The sequence below is a fragment of the Acinonyx jubatus genome, chromosome C1 (assembly GCF_027475565.1).
Source record: "Acinonyx jubatus isolate Ajub_Pintada_27869175 chromosome C1, VMU_Ajub_asm_v1.0, whole genome shotgun sequence".
Lineage (NCBI taxonomy): Eukaryota > Metazoa > Chordata > Mammalia > Carnivora > Felidae > Acinonyx > Acinonyx jubatus.
The window spans coordinates 3,527,935-3,547,264 of NC_069381.1; positions in this window are offsets into that span (position 1 = coordinate 3,527,935).

Sequence of the window (19,330 nt, forward strand, 5' to 3'; positions counted from 1 at the left end):
TCACGTGTCTTAAAATACATTAAGGGGGAGGGCCCCTGGGGGCCTCAGTCAGTTGAGCAACCAACTCTTGATTTCAGTACCCAAGTCATGATCCCAGGGTTGTGGGATCGAGCCCTGCATTAGCTCTGCACTGAGCATAGAGCCGGCTTGGGATTCTCTCTCTTTCTCTGCCCCTCTCCCCTACCTGCACTCTCTCTCTCTGTGTCAATAAAATAAAACAAAATAAAGTAAAATAAAATAAAATAAAATAAAATAAAATAAAATAAAAATAAGGGGTGCATGGATGGATCAGTGGGTTGAGCATCCACCTCTTGGTTTCAGCTCAGGTCATGATCTCATGATTCAGAAGATCGAGCCCCACATCAGGCTCTGAACTGACAGCTCAGAGCCTACTTAAGATTCTCCCTCTCTCTCTCTCTCTCTCTCTGCCCCTCCCCTGCTCAAACTCTCTCTCTCTCTCTCTCTCTCTCTCTCTCTCTCTCTCTCTCTCTCTTAAAATAAACTTTAAAACGCATATAGGGGCGCCTGGGTAGCTCAGTCGGTTAAGCGTCCGACTTCGGCTCAGGTCACAATCTCGCGGTATATGGGTTCGAGCCCCGCGTCGGGCTCTGTGCTGACTGCTCAGAGCCTGGAGCCCGTTTCAGATTCTGTGTCTCTCTCTCTCTGACCCTCCTCCGTTCATGCTCTGTCTCTCTCTGTCTCAAAAATAAATAAATGTTAAAAAAAATTTTTTTTAAAAACCGCATACATACATAAATAAATAAAATACATTAAGAGGGTAAACCTCATGTTATATTCTTTTCAAAACCATACACACACCAAAGAACACAAGGACACTTGGGGAGGTGATGGATAGACAGGTTTAGCACCTTGATAGCATCACAGGTGTTTGCATGTGTCCAAACACATCAAAATGTGTATCCTAATAGTGGGCAGATTTTTGCATATCACATATACCTCACTAAAGCTAAAAAAGAGAGTATTCTGGAAGTGCAGTTGTCAAATGAAGGAAAGAATTAGTAAGTCAACCCAATTAGTGGGCTGATCTGCCGATGGCTGGGACTAAAATAAACCCTCGTGGCTATTTTGTGGACATTTAGGGTCTCGCCTGCTGCCCCTTCCTCTGTCACCTTCCCACTCATTCCCAGAGCTGCGAATCTCCAGCTCCTGTGGGAGGGACATGCTGCCTCCCCAGGACACTCACTCCATCCGGGGAACACTAACCATCATAAGGCCATTCTTTACGTTAAGCCAAACCTACCGCATTAAGACTCAAAGCTGCTAAAGTTCAAGGAAGACATAATTGTGTCATTTGATTCGCTCACCAGAGAGCAGGTCAGACAGAAAGGTTACGGCGCTCTCAAAAATATTCCGACAACATTTTTTTCTAATTTTAATGCTATCATTTCGCCTTTTCAGAGAAAGGATTTCTATTTATCAGCAATGAATAAATGCTTCTGAAATCTGGGATTACCGACGCTGACCTTTCCTTTATCGGCAGGTACGAAAATGAATGGGCGAATGACAGAAATGTAATTTGAGGGTTACAAGATTTATGAGGAGGCAGTGCACTGAGGGGGAAGGTGGCGATGATCTGAGAAGGGACCGGGCAGAGAAAGGAAACTCCACAATGGTTTTCCTGGACTGGAGGCTTTGGAAATGACGGTGGCGGCATTCACGGCAGAGAGCAGAGACTCTCCCTAACGTGCTTCGGATAAGAAAGCAGGTGCATGCGAGTGACTCCACTGTAGAGCCACCATGGGGATCAGCTGAGAAGACCCCATAAAACGTGCAGCTCCGTGCCTGACAGGGGCACCACTCGGCCGACACTGGATGTCCTCACTGTCGTCATCCCCCAGCCGCGGCGATGGCAGCAGGAAGCCCAGGGTGGGCCCTGCGTGCTGCCTACCACCCACTCCTTCCTCTCAAAATCCTGCAGCCACCCGGCTGCAGAGCCAGGCTTCCCTCTTCTTGCCACTTCTGCACCTGTCAGTATCAGCGGCTGAACTGCGTCCCCCCCCCCCGGAAGGATTTGTCCAAATCCTAACCCCCGACCCCCATGTAGGGTCTTTGCAGATGCCATCAAGTCGCAGTGAGGTTATACTCGATGGGGTTGGGCCCCAATCCAATGATGGGTGTGCCTGTGAGAAGGGGGAGGCTTGCACACCGACAGAGACACCACAGGGGGAGGAGGGCCTGTGAGGACGGAGGGGGCCGGTGGTGCCTCCGCCAGCCCAGGAACACCAGCGACAACAGAAGTGGGAAAAGGGAGGAGGATCCTCCCCGGGGACCGTCCGGTAGAGGATGACTCTGCCCACACTTTGATGTCAAACTTCCGACCTCTGGAACCGTGAGAAAATACATCCCTGTCCACGGTTATTTGTTACGACAGCCCTAAGACAGAAACGCAATCGGCTCATTCAGTCCGTGTGCCCGGGCATCTACTGCGTGCCAGGCGCTGCGTTCGCTGGGGGCCGAGGGGGCGGGCAGCGGGGGAGTGCTCCCAGACCCCACAGCGAGGGCAGGAAGCAAACCCACAAGTATCCGTGTGATTTGGGATCAGTCCTGTGAGAAGCACAAGCCAGGCTGAGAGAGTAGAGCGGGGCCTGAGTGACGGACTTTTGTCCAGAACGCTGAACCGACGCCCAGGTAGGCCAACGCATGTGGGGCAGGTGGAGGCCGCCCAGCCGCGTCAGGAGCACAACTTTCGTCCTGAGAAAAATCCCTTTTCTCGTTCCTTGTAGTAAATCACTGAAAGTCCTCTTAGCCTGCAAAGAAACACAGAAGGCAGTGGGTTCCCCGCAAGGGGCCTGACCTCAGGAGGGGATGTTCCAGGTGGGCTACAGGATGTATCCTGAGATGCTTACATTTGCCACGAGGGTCCCGGGTTCAAACAACTGTCCACTCGGGGCTGGGCTTCGACCGACACAGAAGCAGCCTCAAGATATAACAAGGCACGTTCTCAACAGAGAGCTCAAAGCCCCTTCCCGGGACCCAGAAAACCAAACAAGGCCCCATGGTGAGTGCTGTCCTTTGTCTGTTATTTCAGAATCCAAGTGCAGGTGCCTCCAAGGGCGTCCTGGGGACCCCACTGACCGACAGCTGGCCCAGCCAACCAGAAAACGACTCCCCCACCCCGACACCTCCTGGGGCTCAGCAGCAGCTAAGACATTTCCCCTGGGCAAGTCACATCCAGGGGAAAATCATTTCTAACTTGCAGGGTGAAGTTCACTATTGAAAACATTTGTTTTGATGGGCATCGGAAGCTCTGCAAAAATGAGCTAACGTATCTCACATCAGGGGATGATAACGCACGTGCCAGAGAACCTCCCCCCGCACACACGGCTCCCGGGGGCAAGTGGGAGACTCCCCAGGTGGAGGCCACGGGAGCAGGACCACAGGCTGGTCGCCCCCGCATGCAGCTCCCGCAGAACACGAGGGCACGGGCTCTGCACTGCGGGCCCCCATCTGCCATCTGAGCCAGCTTCTCCTGTCACTGCTGTAACAAGCTTAACGAAGCAAATTGCTGGAAGGCTTGTGATCTGGAGCGGAGTTTCTCAGGGCTCATTTAAATATCGCATGTCAGGAAAGGGATTTCACCTCCCAGATGCTTGTTAAAGCTCGTGGCCGTGCTCTTATCTGGCTAGTTCGTCTGTTTCTGTTCAGATTTCCCTTATTCTCAGCTGGGACCTCAGCCAACGTCTCGTTGGTCCGGGTGGCTCTGCTCCAAAGGCCCAGACAAGGGTCTCAGGGGATGGGAGGAGGTGTTCGACCCTCAGCGAGGACGGGGGTGGTCAGGAGTAAGAGGCACTGCCTAGGGGAACACATTACAGACTCACAAGTCTTCGTGGGGTCCCTGCTCGGGGTTGGGAGTGCTCCACGGCCCTGCAGACAGAGCAGTAAACACAGCACACGAGTCCCCATCCTTCTGTGAAGTACTCCTGGGGAGGGAAGGAACAGAGCCCCACGCTTCACGTGGAAACCCTTTAAAATTAAAGGAAAGAGGGGTGCCTGGGGGGCTCAGTCGCTTAAGCGTTTTGCTTCGGCTCAGGTCACGATCTCACAGTTTATGAATCCAAGCCCTGCATCAGGCTCTGCGCTGACAGCTCAGAGTCAGGACCCTGCTTCGGATTCTCCCTCTCTCTCCGCCCCTCCCCTGCTTGCACCATATTTTTCCTCCCTCCCTCTCTCAAATATGAATAGACATTTAAAAAAATAGTAAAAATAAAAAGAAATTAAATTAAAGGGAAGAGATCTGGTTATTTGCATATGGCAAACCACATAGTAAAGTGTGAGCAGCAGCCTCTCGGCTGCTGAGCCTGGAGAGAGGGAACAGTCTTCAACCAGGAAGGCCCTTAGGCGGGGGGTTGTCACTGAGAAGCGTGGCTGGTTTTGTCGCCGATTTTGAACAGGTGATATACGCACGGGGGTTCCAAAGGAACCGAAGGTTAAACGTGACGAGGAGATTTCTCGTGCGTTACTCTAGACAAGTTGTGCCCCATACGCACATAAGCGTGCACACGTGTCCCTTCTCAGCGCAAGCAGCACATCTGAGCACACGGCGTGTGAGCTGTGTAGCTTTCTCGGGGTAGGCCCTGAAGACCGTACCGGGCGCATGTGCCCAGCTCCGCCTCCTTCTTCAAAGGCTCCAGAAGGTTCCACTGCAAGGACGCACCCTAACGCATGTATCCAGCCCCTGCCGGTGGACATTCGGATCTTTCCATTTCTTTTCGCCAGTGGATATTCTCACACACACGTCTTTGTGCACGTGTGCAAATATGTCTGTAAGATCAAACCCCGTGCTTGGACTTGATGAAGCAAAGGCTGTGTGCATCGTAAGTTTGGACAGATGTCAGTAAATTGTCCTCCCCTCAAAAAAGGTTATTCCAATTTACATTCCCACCACAAAAATGACTGTCTGCTTACCATCTTTGTCAATCCAATAGATTAAAACATGCTCATTCCAAAGAGGTTTCGATCCTAAGGATGAGGTCACTCGCTTTTTGTACACATAAGAGCCACAGCTGTTTCCTCTGCTGTGAAATGTGTCCTTGGACAACGGCTTGAGGAAGTCCAGATTCCTGGACCACCCTCCTTCCCTCGGCCACCGCTGCCAGCCCAGGTGTCATACCCTGCCCCGTCACCACCTGTCTTCCTGCTTCCAGGAACTGTGGGGCACATTTTGAAAGTAAATTGGAACCACTTGTGTTGTGATGGATGTGTGCCCTCCTTAACATAGCTGACAGTGTACTGGCGACTTTCAGGGCCAGAGTTTGAGCCAAGGGTTCTGGAGAGGTCACAGGAGCCAGCTGGAGGAGGGAGGGCAAGGAGAGAGGTGCCGAGCCCCCCCGCCACGTGCAGGTCCTGCTGTAAGACCGCTCCCCCCAGAGTGCTGCCCACCCAGCTCGGGGCTGGCTCCTGGGCCGTGTGTCCCGGGGTGCATAGCTGTGCCCTGCTGACTCCTGATGCATCCGGCTTCACAGAGCCCCCCTGCTGCTCCAGGACCTCCTCCAGCCCCGTGAACCACAGCAGGCAACAGCAATGTCCCTGCCTCCTGGGGCCTCTGACCCAGTGAGAGGATGCTGTGGCCCCCGAAGCACTGACCTCGCATGAGCCCTCAGTCTAACTGTGCAGAGCGGGCATCATTTGCAAACGCATACTGGGCTGCAGACCTTGATAAGACAGTGTGAAGAGGAGGAGAAGGGGGCAGGTCCACGCTGGTCGGGAGGCACTGGTGTAAAGGCGGCCCCGGCCAGCTGGGAAAAATGGACAGGGCAGCCCAGGGGCCGTTGGGGACCAGCATGGCCCACGGGAGCGGCACACCCAGTGGAGCTCCATGGCTTACAGGGTGGAGTCGGGAAGAGGAGGAGGTTTAGAGATTAGCAGGCTGCTACAGGAGCCCCAAACAGGAGGGATGAAGGTTCTGGTCAAGCAGAAGTGGGAAAGCTTGATGGAGGGGCTGGACCAGGAGATAGACGAAGACAGAATCAACAAGATGGCAGGCGGGGGATGAGCTAGAGCTGGAAGGTGTGAGGTGTGTGAAGCCTCTAACCCAGCCCAGAAAGAGTCTGACCTTTGCCTTCAGCTCCTGGGAGGTGACGCCTAAGATAAGAATGTTCTTGACTATGTGGGGGTCTTGACCACCAGGTGGTCTAATGATGTGCTTTAGGGTGGCAGCTTTGGGTTTGGGGTATCAGCTCAACCTCACCAGGGGCTGGAGCCCAAAGTCAACCACATGCGTGACCAATCAGGTCTAGTTCACTGGGTGGACCTCAAAAGGGACACTGAGCACCAAGCTTTGGGAGAGTTTCATGGGTCAGCAAACCCCATGTCTTACGGTTTCACATCATGTCTTGCCTGGGAGGATTTAGCGCTATCCACACCTCCAATGGAAGCGTCTGGAACTTCGCTGGACTTGGGCCCATGCGTCCCTTCCCTGGGCTGATTTTGATCTGCATCTTTTTGCTGTTATAAAGCATATCCAAGAGTAGAACAGCTTTTAGAGATGCCTGCCAGGCCCAACGAGCTACCGAACGTCAGATGTGAGGGTGGTCTTAGGGACTGTCCCTGACATCACAGTGTGCAGCCCAAAAGGTCCCAGCCCAAAAGGTCCAAGCCTGGGAGCTGGAAGGAGCTTGTTGGCACAGAGTGGCTGATACGGCAGCAGTGAGGTCACTTGGGGACGTGGTGAGTCTGAGGTGCCTGTGGAGCATCCCGGGAAAGAAGGCTGGGGCGGGAGGGGGGGGGGGATGGGCAAAGAGGGTGCCACTCAGCCTCCACCCATCAGCCACGGGAAGTCAGGACCGCCGGGACCCAGGCCACGCACAGGGATTGGCCTGGGAGCGGACACACGTGCGGGGCTCTCGGTGTGCACACCGACAGACGAGCGGAAACTGCGTCAACGTGTGCTCACGCATACAAGTGCAAGAAAAGGATGAGGCGACAGGCAGGCCCAGTGACCACGAGGACGGTGCCTTGGAGGAAGCGGCTGTTTGACTCACAGCCGGACCAGCCAGGTGGGGAGCAGGGACCGAGAATCCGAGGCCTCCCTGAAGTGGCTCCGCGAAGGCTCTGGGGCAAGGAGGGCTTGGAACGCTCACGCAGCGGACTGATCCGTGTTCTCGGGGCCCGGCAAACAAATGTGTCCGGGACGGACCGGATAGTAAACGTGTTAGACTTTACAGGACATGCCACGTCTGTTGCAATTAACCAAATCTGCCCTTGCAGCTTAAAAGCCAGCCGGAGACCACACGCTGATGAATGGAACAGGCTGCGTTCCGATAAAACTTTATTTACAAAAACCAATGGGTCAGATCAGGGCCTACGGCTGTAATTTGTCAATCCCTGGTCTAAGGTTACGAAGCTCGTGAGAAGCCTTTTGCTGGGACCTCCCGTGAGTTTATCCGAACTGCTTCTTCCCCATGCCCTGTCCGCCCTGGCTGGAACCCTCCGGACACAACCTAGTTCCATCCACCTCCCTTTCCGTGGATGGCCTGACCGGTTCAGGGAGGACTCAGGTATTGGTCTCCCTTCCTCTGGACGCGGTCCTACAAACGCCACTAACACTGCACGGCGTCGGGACAGGCATTGCCAGCTCCCTGGGCGCTCCCGGCTGGCACACAGAGTCTCTGCTGTGTAGCGGGCTGCTGGCTCAGGGACCCGGGCTCACAACCTTCCACGTTACCCTGTTAAGTCTCATCCCGTTAGAATCGATTCTATCGCTTGAGACTGTCAGAGCTGCTTTAAGTCCTGGTTCTGTCACCTGAAATTCTCTCCCTGCTCTGAGCTATCCCAGGAGGCCGTTGGGGGAGGGGGGGCGCTGCAAACGTGGGCTCGGGCCAGACCGCCTGCGTGTCTGACACACGTGTGAGGAGATGTGTGGGCCTAAGCGAGTTACTGGGGGTTTCTGTGCCTCAGTTTTCCTGGCTGTAGAGGGGGATGTTGACCCTTCTTCATAGGGTTGTGTGAAGGGCTGGCAGGGGGGAGGTTCGTCAAATATGGAGCGTTTATACCAGGCTCCAGCTCTCAGAGCTCTAAGGATGCGCACTGGTATTTGACCACCAAGTCGCCAGAGATCTGTCTCAGATCAGTGCCAACGCTGGAGCCCTGGGGCATCTCACTGGAGAGAGACCTCCCTCCAAACCAGCCAGCGCTCCCCGGATGCCATCAGTCAGCCGGTACAGATTGTGCCTGACTAGGGTTCTAGCAAAGAAGGCAAGGAGGATGGAACCCGAGTGACACTCCCGGGGGAAGACCCTCACCTAAAGCATGACTTTGACGGTGGACCAGGTGCCTGCACTCCTGGCGTCTTCCGGTAAGGCCCGGCCCCTCCTCTGAGCCTCTGTGAGATGCAGACACGCGGCTTGCCCCAGAACCTCAGATGGACTCGCAGCAGCACACTTACACACGCCAGGCACAGGTTAAGTGCTTGGGTCGTGACGCTCACTTAATTCACCATCACCCAGAAGGTAGGTGCTAACCTTACGCCTCTGAGCAGGGGTCCTCCCAGAACCTCAGTTTCTTTCTCCGTAAGGTGAGGATGATGACACTTTCTCCCCCATGAGGGGCTTGTGAGGGTTATCTGAGTGAACACATAGAAGGTACCCAGGACAGTGACGGGCCTTAGTGCCACCTGTCACTCCACTGGAAGTTACAGCTGGGAAGCCATGGCGCCTGGGAGACGTGAGGCCGACCTCCAAGGTTACCCTACCAGCAAGGGGCAGAGCAGGATGTGCCCCAGGAGCCCCGCCCCTGCCCCTGCATGATGCGTCTGCACCCGCCCGCCTCTCCTGAGCAAGAGAGTGACGACCTGATGGGCCACAGGGCTGGCTGAGGGGACAGTGCCCGCAACCCAAACTCGGCTGCTGCCTTCCTCGCTTTGCTGCAGGCTGAAGCTGTATCTTCAGTCCGGATGAATCAGATAATCACTAAACCCTCCAGAGCATCCAGGCGGTAAAAAATAGAAAAACGTCTTCATGCCTGGAGAAGTCAGTAATTAACCCGAGCTGGAGGCTGGGGTTTGTTTGGCCGGGTGTAATTGGCTTTAGGAAGGACGGATGGCAGGGCTGATACGTGCCTTCAACGCTCGGCCGGGAGGGGGAGAGGCATCCGTGTGGGACCCAAAGACGTAGGGGTCCCTGTGTTCCGCTGGAGCTGAGGCTCTGCGCTCCGGGAGCCTGAGAGAGGGACATTTGTCTCTGACAGAGGCGGGAACTGGCTGAGTTGGGTGAGTGATGCATATCTCTGCTCTGCACACACACCATTAATCTGGCAGCCAGCTCGGCCCGGGGGGAGATGGGAAGGCTGGCGGGGTCACCTTTCCCGTCACAGGGTTCTCAGCCAGCCCGGAGAAGCCACCACACGTGCCGGCTCACCCCCACCTGAAGGTCAGGAGCCACAAACCTGGGTAGGCTCGGGGGTGCACACTGGGAGCCTCGGTGGGTTCAAGCAGGAGAAACGGCACGAGTGATTGAAGTCTGAGGCCCAGATGCCACCACATGCCACCCTGGAAACCGTGTCCCCATGGAGGACACCGAGCAGGGCCTCCCTGCTGCCCCCGCTGGCTCTCAGAGGAGGCAAGACAGGATGGGTGGGGTCGGGCTGCAGGGGTAAACCAGGCCAGCCCCCGGGATTGTTACCAGTGGCATGACGTTGGTGTCACAACAGACTTGAGTCTAGCTGCACAGCTGAACTGTGACCCCCGTCTCCTCTTTGGTAAAGCAGGGCAGGGGTGAGTCTGGAATAACGCAGGAAGTGCACTCAGCACGGGGGTCCCACCCCCGACACAGTGTCCAGGTGCCTCTCGAGGAGAGGGAACGGAGGGGGACGGAGGGTCGGGGGGCTGGCCAGGCAGGCAGGATGTGGGCTGGGCCTCATGGGAAAGTGTGACATTCCAGTTGACAGGGAGGGGCGTTCCCAGCCAGAGACCTGAGCCTGCAGGGGTGCGGAGGTGTGAGCAGGCTACACTGGGGAAGAAAGGGGCCAGGCTAGCCCTGTGGCTCTGCCTGTGGGGCAGCCGAGGAACCAGCGGTGCAGGAGGAAGCAGCCGGTCGGTCGTGAAGAGCCATGAAAGCCAGAGTGACCCCAAGTCAGGAAGTCCCTTCTGGGAGAGGAAGACTCAGTTTACCCAGCGGTCCCCAGAAGAAAGGATTTAGGGGTCAGGTGCATCCAAAGGGCTGGTTCCAGATGCCAGGAGGCACCGGTGGGAATCGGGACCGACTCGGAGGCGGTGATGTCCGTGTGAGTCCCAAACCGCAGAGGAGGGCCGTTCCAAGGGGGGCCCGGGATGAGGACGCCTTCGCGGAGGCAGCTGCCTTTTTTGTTTCTTTTTGAGTGTTCCCTGTGTGCCCGGCCCCAGGTGGGGCACTTTCTGACCTTGACAAGAACCCTGAAAGCAGGCATTTTAATCCCCTCTTTGTCTGTAAAGAAACTGAAGCTCAGAGAGGGTAGGTAACCTGTCCCGGGTCACTCAGCTGGTGAGTGGCAGGGCAGAATTTGAGCCCAGGTCATCCCGACCCCAAAACTCACTGTTTGCTGATGTGCGTGTCCTTCCCTCTCCAGGGAGCCCTGACCCTCTGCGCTCCTCTAAAGCACTGAAGATAACTGGGTGAAGCTAATTCTAGTCGATACGTCGGACCAGCGAGAACGGTAAGTAATCGCTAATGTGAAAGCAACCTAAGCACCTTTTCGTATCACATCACTCAGCTGTCACGACACCCCTGATACGGGGGTGCTAAGAGCATCTTCATTGTGTACATTGAGGAAACTGAGGCACAGAGGTCAGGTCCGTGCCTAAGGGTGCCCAGCTGGCCAGCGGGAGAGTCTGGAGAAGAGGACGGCTGAGCACCACCTCCCACACTCCCAACGCCTCCAAGTCTGGCGCTCGAAAAGGCGTGAGCCAGCCTGAGCTGACGTATCTGTGGGGCCCTGAGAAAATGATTAATGTGACCCAGGCTGAGGAGATAAGAGGAATAATGCTCTGTCTGAATGCACCGTACCCTGCTGGCTGCGGGTGCAGGGGACTCGGGGTGCGTCCAGGCCAGAGGACACGAGGAGGTGCGGCCCAGCTCCTCTGACCTCTGCAGCTCATACAGCCTCTCTGGGGTCTGGAAATGCTCGCCCCCCCCCCACTTCCGCCAAGATAATCCCTGGCAGAGACTTGCTCCAGAAACACCACCTGAGCCTGTGATGGAGGGAGGCTGCTGGGAAGCGTTGCTAGGATACGGGGAGGAGGGGCACAGAGGGCATCAGGACCAGGAAGCGCCGCTGAACATCAGCAGCCATCGCGGCCGGCATCCAAGGAGCAGGAGAATGAATGGATGGACACCAGTCTCTTGATCCCAATGAGCCGGATCTTAGGTGACATTGATGGAGGGCTTCGAGGATAATTTGAAATCTAATTGGTGGGTGTTTTGGTTTGGTAGGAGGACCATTTCACTTGGTAAATGTCAGGAAGCTGGATGCCTTCCCTGATGCTCTTGGCAAAGTTTAGTGGTGCTGCCCTGGCAGTGAACAAAAAACACACAGAAGCCAGAGAGAGAGAGAAAGAGAGAGAGAGAGCACTTCCAGGAAGGCGGGGAGGTAGGAGGGGAAGAAGCCACCTGGCCAAGCCCCTCAGAGACACGTCCCCCATGGCAGCTACAGTCTATACTCTACATAGGAAATAAATATTCCAAGAGTCTGGTGTCCTGGTTGATTTATGCCCCTTCCCTGCTCTCTGCTAACCCCTCCCTTGTCCCAATACCTAGAAGAAAGGTGGGAGAGACACTGATAGAAGCACATGTGTTACTTCTCAGGCAGCAGGAGTGTGAGGGTCGAGCTAGAACTAAGGTGGCGGGGGCCAGAATCAGCTTTATGCCCTGTAGCAGGAGGTGTACACAAAACATCTGCAGTAGGGAACAGTTCTATCCAATTTGCATTATAGAAATCTAACTCGGGAACCATCTGAAAAAAATAAGAAAGATGAGTTCTTACCTCAAACTTTGTACCAAAGAAAGTAACAGATGAGTCAAAGATTTAAATGACGGAAAAAGAAAAAAAAAAAAAGAAACAAGGAAGGAAGGCAGAGAGGGAGAGAGGGAGAGGGGAAGGAGGGAGGAAGGAAGAAAGGAAAGAAGGAAGGAAGAAAGCCCTAAAGAATTGATGAAATCATGGCTTAACAAACAAACAAATAAACAAACAAAACTCACAACAAGGAAAGGTCTTTCTAACAAAGATACAAAATCCAGGAACTACAAAAGAATAAATGCTAGGGTCACCTGGGTGGCTCAGTCAGTTAAGTGTCCGACTTCGGCTCAGGTCATCATCTCGTGGTCTGTGGGTTCAAGTCCCACGTTGGGTTCTCTGCTGACAGTTCAGAGCCTGGAGCCTTGGATTCTGTGTCTCCTCTCTCTCTGCCCCTCCCCCACTCATGCTCTGTCTCTCTTCATCTCTCAAAAATGAATAAACATTAAAAAAAATTTTAAAGAATAAATGCTAAAACACCGGGCACCTGGGTGGCTCAGTCAGTTAAGGATTCAACTCTTGATTTTGGCTCAGGTCATGATCTCATGGTTGGGAGAATGAGCCTTGACTCGGGCTCAACGCTGGGCATGGAACCTGTTTAAGACTCTCTCTCTCCCTCTCTCTGCCCCCACCCCTCAAAAAAAGAAAAAGAATAATGCTAAATCAACCACATAAAGATTAAACTTTTCTGCTGGGTAAAAGCTACCATAAACAGAGTTTTGTTTTGTCTTGTTTTGTTTTGTTCCTTAAGGATAAACCACAAAAATACTTCCAATTCCTTTATGTGTAGACTTAATTTCTGTATTAAATAGAGTTTCTATAAAAATCTGGAAAGAAAAAAATGTCCCAGAGAAAATAGCCCAATATAAAATGATGGTTCACAGAAAAGGAGCTTTAAATGGCTCTTAAGTATATGGAAATATGACCAACCTCACTCATAATAAGAGAAAAGCAAAATCACGAGATAACATTTTTCACTCATCAGCTTGGCAAAGATCAAAAATTTGATAAACCTTGTTGGAGTAGTTACAGCAGTACTCAAAAACTGTGGCTGGGACTATGAATTGGTAGAGTTTTATTGATTGTGATTGAACAGTATCTACCAAAATTCCAAATGAATGTATCTGATTCGGCAATTTCACTCCAGAAACTTACCCTGCTGATACATCCTCGTGTCTGAACTTACATATGAGTAATTCTAATTATTATACCACTGTTTTAATGAACAAAAATCTGGAGATTGCCTCCATGGTCTTCAACAGAAGCCATGTTAATTTTTTTTTTTTTTTTTTTGAGAGAGAGAGAGAGAGAGAAAGGGAGGCGGGTGGGGGAGAGAATCTTAAGCAGGCTCCATGCTCAGTGCAGAGCCTGACATGGGGCTTGATCTCCCAACCCTGGCATCATAAATGACCTAAGCCGAAATCAAGGGTTGGACACTCAAGCCGCAGAGGCATCCAGGTGCCCCTGAAGTTGGGCTATTTAAAATACAGCCGTCTATATTAGAACCCAGAATGCTTTGCAGCTGATTTTTTTTAAAAGAATAAAGAAAGGGCACTCAAAAACAATGCCAAACATATGGTCTAAAGTAAAAAATGTAGGTGCAGAATAATGTGTATAATATGCCTCTGTTCCTGTAAAATAGGGCTGTAGATAAATGCATGAAGAATCTCCATTAATTGGTAACTGTTAATAAATGAAAAGCTAATGCATACAAGGCCTCTCTTAACACTAAAATCCCAAGGAATCCCACAACGTTCACAGCTTTTCCAACACATATGCCGATCAACCTTCAAGCTTGCAGAGTTTGGAAACATGGTTCATGAAAAATCAAGTGGCAATATTCCAGCTCCAGCTGTGTGGCACACAATTAGAATCATCAGTTCTTTGAAAGTTTGTAAAACTCATCCGTACAACCATCTGGGCCTGGTGCTTTCTTTGGTAAAGAGGTCATTTTCTTCATGCTATAGGACTCCTCAGGCTTTCTATTTCTTCTTGATTCTTGAGTAAATTTTGGTGCCACACAGTGTGCTTGGGATCAGAGCACGTCAGCCAGAGACATTGCGTGAGAGAGAGAGGAAGCTGGAGGCCACAGGCCCCTTGTGCCCAGGTAATCCTGCCTAGGACCAGTTTTGATATTTCACCCTCCATTGTGAGTCACACTGTTCCCTTCTCAGAGCACTCAGAGGTCCATCTGTGGTCTGTCCATCAAAATGTCAACCCAAGGATGGACCATGGCTTAAGCTTCTTCAACACAGCCCTCAGCCAAAATATTTGTGACTGTCTGCCCCCATATACTCGATCAATCCCCCAATACATGGACAATGCTGATCCCCACTGCCAGGTTCCTTGACTTAGGGCTCACAGTCTTGTGCAACATCCCTGTGGGGGGTGAGCTCCCCCAACCCATTCCCTATCTGCCAGGGGTCTCTAATGGTGGTCCAAGACTGAAACTTAGCACAAACATTTTGTATTTGGTCACATTACTCACTTTTCCACAACTACCTATTGTATCAAAGCAGGTTCGATCCACTCATTCATGTGACCGTCTGGCCCCCGAAAAAATACATATTTGCAACCCCACAAGATTACGGCCCTGAAAGATGGACTCAGGATGAGAAATTGGATAAGTCTTCAGTTATCTCTCACTTTGAGACTTATTCTCATCCTAGACGAATTATGCAGCAAAGATTCTCAGGCCCCCGATTTCATTCAGCTTGTGAGATAGGTGCTGAGGACTGACTTCTGAGTTTATGCACCATCAACCTGCCCCGTGCTTCCCATGGGGTGTGGAGGGAGGAGAGGAATGGGCAGCAGGGCAGCAGTGGGGGGAAAGAGCAGACCCAAAGGGGACTTCTAAAGAATCTACCTGTGGGGCTGAGCGACATGGGGGCCCAGGAAAGAGGAGATGGGGGGCACACAAGAGCAGCCCCAAGAGGAGGCAGAGGCAACATGGGGACCATGGCTTCCGTTCCAGTGGTAACGCCATCACCCTGGAAAATGGCGCATCAGAGTATAACAGATGGGTGAGTAGCTCCAGTGGGACCAGATGACCTGGCCTCGATGCTGACTTGGCCACTAGCTGGCCAGGTAACCTTGGGCACGTGGCATAACTCCCCTCTCTGTTCCCCACTCTGCTCATCTGGAAAGTGGGCTAGTAGTGTTCAGTGCCCGGAGCCGCCCTAAGCGTGAACTTGATGTGTCCCCCCCAGCAGCAACCCACTGAGGCAGGAACATCATCAGCCCATCTGCCAGATGAGGACACTGAAGGGAGAGAAAGGAAGAGAACTTTCCAGGCCACCGGAAGGACTGAGTGGCATCAGGGTCTGTGTTCCTCCACTCTGCTAATTTCCATCGGTGCAGGGATTAAACAAAACAAGTATTAGGACCGGGCATGGCGCACATGGAGACCCCACAGAAGGTGGCCGCTATGAATCTCTCTCATGAAACAGTCCTTCCTCTACCCCTTCTGGGGAAACCCTCCCCTGCTGTGAATCTTGTCCCTTCCCAGCCAGGCCCCCTCCAGGGGTGTGGGCGCTTCTGTAAGCTGAAGCCCAAGAGTGGGGGTCCCTCAGCTGCTGTGTGGTGACCCCCGCAGTCCCTACAGCTCGGCCACGCCCGCCTCAAGGCGCGCTCCCACCCGGGCCTTTCACTTGCTGTTCCTTCTCCCTAAAATGCTCTTCCTGGAGGTCACCTCAGGGCTGGCCGGCCCCCACCGGTACGGTCTCCATGCTGGTCTCACCAGGCCAACCCCTCCCTCTTTCCTAACCTCACAGATTCCAATGCCCTGATCTGTTCTCCCCTCAGCACTTGTCACTTGATAAAATCATCTTTATTTTTCCGTGGCCTGCATCTCCCATGAGAATGGAACTGTCTAAGCCCAGGGGTCTCACCTGTCTCCGTCACCACGGTACGCCTAGCACCCAGGACAGTGCCGGACGCACAGCAGGTGCTCGGGGAAGATCCGCTAAGCAAGTAAATGAATGATCAGACACGCCCACGGCACCGAGGCCGTTTGCACCTGATCTCACATCCCCACAGGCGGGTGGGGAGCCCACTGGCCCTGGGGCCGGCTTCCTGTGTTTTTTTTTTAATGTGTATTTATTTACTTTGAGAGAAAGAGAGAGAGCAAGGGAGGACCCAGGGGGACCGAATCCGGGGATCTCCCGGCACCCTGACCCCCAACCTCGCAAGCAGGGGCCTTGGCCTTCCGTTGGTCACCACCTGCCAGACCGGGCAGCCGTCGTGGCTGCCGAACTTCACAGCTGCATCGGGGTGCACTCCCTGTTGTGTCACACGTTGGCTGAGGCTCCTTCCCCCAGGATCCAGGCTGAAGGAGCACCACCTCATGGCAGAAGGACGCAGGCCGGGGACGGAACGGCTGAAGCGGCCCTGAAAGCTTCCGCTCAGACGTGGACGGCATCGCCTGGCCTCTCCCGCCCTCGGGCAGAGCCCACCCCCAGCTGGACCTTAGTTACTGGGGCTGTCGGAACAAAGAACCACGGACTGAGTGATTTAAACACCAGAAGTTTACCGCCTCACCGTTCTGGAGGCCACAAGTCCAAGATCAAGGCGTCAGTAAGTCCGGTTCCTTCTGGAGGTTCTCAGGGAGAGTCTGTTCCGGGCCTGGCCCCGGCTGTTGGGGGTTTGCTGGCCATCCATGGAGTCCCTGGCTGTTCAAGCCTCACTCAGGCTCCACGTGGAGTTCTCCTGTGTGCATGTCTCTGTGTCCGAATTTTCCCTCTATAAGGACACCAGTCCTGTGGGAGACGGGCCACCTTCCTCCAGCATGACCTCATCTTAACTATTGCCTGCAACGACCCTATTTCCAAAGAAGGTCACATTCTGAGGTCTGGAGGTGAAGAATTGAAATGTGTGGGTTGAGGGGTGAGGGAGGACATAGTTCAATCCAGGGTAGCAACTCCGGGCTCGGCCTCAAATTCACCCAACGGCCAGTCCCGCGGCCCAGGGCCCACCCCACCGGTGGCCCTGACTGCTTTGGCCCCTGCTCTGCTGGCCCCACCCCTGCAAGGCCTCCGGGCAGCCAGCCCGCAGGGTCCAGAGCCAGACACGGTGGTCAGATCTGCTATCCACAAGCTGCCTCCTATCATGTGCCAGATCCATCCCCGGGGGAGGCCAGCAGCCTGGCATGACAATCCCAGACAGACATGGTTCCAATGTCACCTCCTGCACTTAGTGTGGTGTGGCTTTGGAGGCACATCCCACTTCCCTGAGCCTCCAGACCCTCACCTCTAAAATGTTCTCGGGGGGCACCTGGGTGGCTCAGTCGGCTTAGCGACCGACTCTTGGTTTTGGCTCAGGTCATGATCGCTGGGTTTGTGGGTTTGAAACCCATGTCAGGTTCTGTGCTAACAGTTTGCCTGCTTGGGATTCTCCCTCTTCCTCTCTCTGCCCCTCTCTCCTGCAGGAGTGTACATGCTCTCTCTCAAAATAAACAATAGATAGGTGATGACAGATAGATAGAGATTGATGATAGATACATAGATAGATGATAGATAGACAGACAGATGATAGATACATAGATGAGAGAGAAAGAGAGAGAGAGAGAGAGAGAGAGAGATAATAGATAAAATGTCACGCAGGTTTAGTGAGTGACAAAAGCACCAGGCCAGACGTACATCCTCCTCATCCTGACCCCGGGCTGACCCCCAAGACCCACTGCTCAGATCTGCATGGGTCGCACAGCTTCTAACTCTCGCCTCACACCCGAACACACACATCGAGCTACGCACCCCTCGGTGAATGTTCTGGGCTCCTGCCAGGCGTGTGGTGAACCCCAGAGCCAACTCCCTCTCTTGCTTCCGGCCACATCTGCAACAGCATCTGGGGCCTCGTGGTGCTGGGGGGAAGTGAGTCTTTGCCTGAGAATTTCCCATGCATCCCAGTATTGGGTATGTGAGCGCTCTCTCTCTCTCTCTCTCTCTCTCTCTCTCTCTCTCTCTCCCCCCCCCCCCAATACGCCTGCCCTCTTACCTCCGGGGAAATTCGGTCGACACCCCCACCCCAACCACAGACTCTGTAAGACAACCTGTCCCTGCCAGGAGCCACCTCCTCCCCCTGGGCCCTAACCACTCTCTCGACCCCTGCAAATGACACGTGGTGCACATTCACATTAAGCGCAAATGAACCTTCATGATGATTGCCGTGACCATAATTACTAGGGAAATTCGTGATCATGAGCTGCCTGGGGCCCGCTCCGGGGACCCACGAGAAGCCTTAACACCACTGCTGCCTTCCAGCCGGAAACAAGAGCCAAGGCCTGGCTCCAGCCCCCAGCCTCCCACCCCACACCCCTCCTGGGGCCCTGGCTTGCAGCAAACATCAGTCAGGGGAATGACCGAGGAGGAAAATCCTGGCCGGCCCTGGAAGGAAGGAGGAATACTCACTCCCCTCACAGAGGCGTAGACAGCTTGCTCTCAGGCCAGGTCCACACTGCCTGACTCCAAAGCTCTGTTCTCACCTGGACCCCTCGAGTGCCAGGTGCTTCCAGGACGGCCCGGCAGAGCAGGTGGTCCGGCCCACGTCCAGGAGCAGAGGACTGAGGCCAGGGCTCAGTGACAAAACGGCCTGGAGCAAATCATTCCAGAAGCCAAGATGAGGGCCCAGTGCTGCCTGTGTCCAAAGCCGGCGTCTTCCCCACCACAGTCCCGCATGCCACGAGCCCCTTTTCCTGGAAGCTGCGTTCCACAGCCTTGCCAGGGCCCCGTGCCTAAGGGCTGCTTTGAGGATGCCTTTGACCTTGCATTCATGGGGCCGGACTTCCCAAGGCCCTGAGTATTTCGATTATAAACGTCTCCTGGATGCTTCTAATCACGTGTGAGGAGCCGTCCCCCCCTCCACCACACAGCCACGGAGCCCTGTGGGGGTGTCAGGCTGCCTCCCCAGTGGCCTCTGACAAGGCACAGTTGCCAGGACCCCAGGGTTCTTCCCGGACTGGAGCACAGACACTCAGGCTCCCGGGTTGCGGGACTGTTCATTACCCATTTTTCCAAATGCCTCAGTAGGTGACCTGACCCCAGCTAACGACGGGGGCACCCGGCCACCACTTCTCCTCCCAGAGCATCATGCCAAGACCACTCGTGCTTCTTCCCCAACCCCCCGAGCACCCCTTGCCGAGGTCCTGCCCTGGTGCACAGAGACGGGTGTGCTGGGGTGAGGGGCTGAGAGGCCCGGCCCCGGGCAGGGTGTGTGGCTCGTGGAAAGCGGGTGTCACGGTGTCCACAACAAGCAGCTGGTGGCTCAGAGGACCACGTCTTCGGGACAGAGCATGAACGGCGGGTGCTGGGCCTCAGCTCTCAGGGCTCATCAG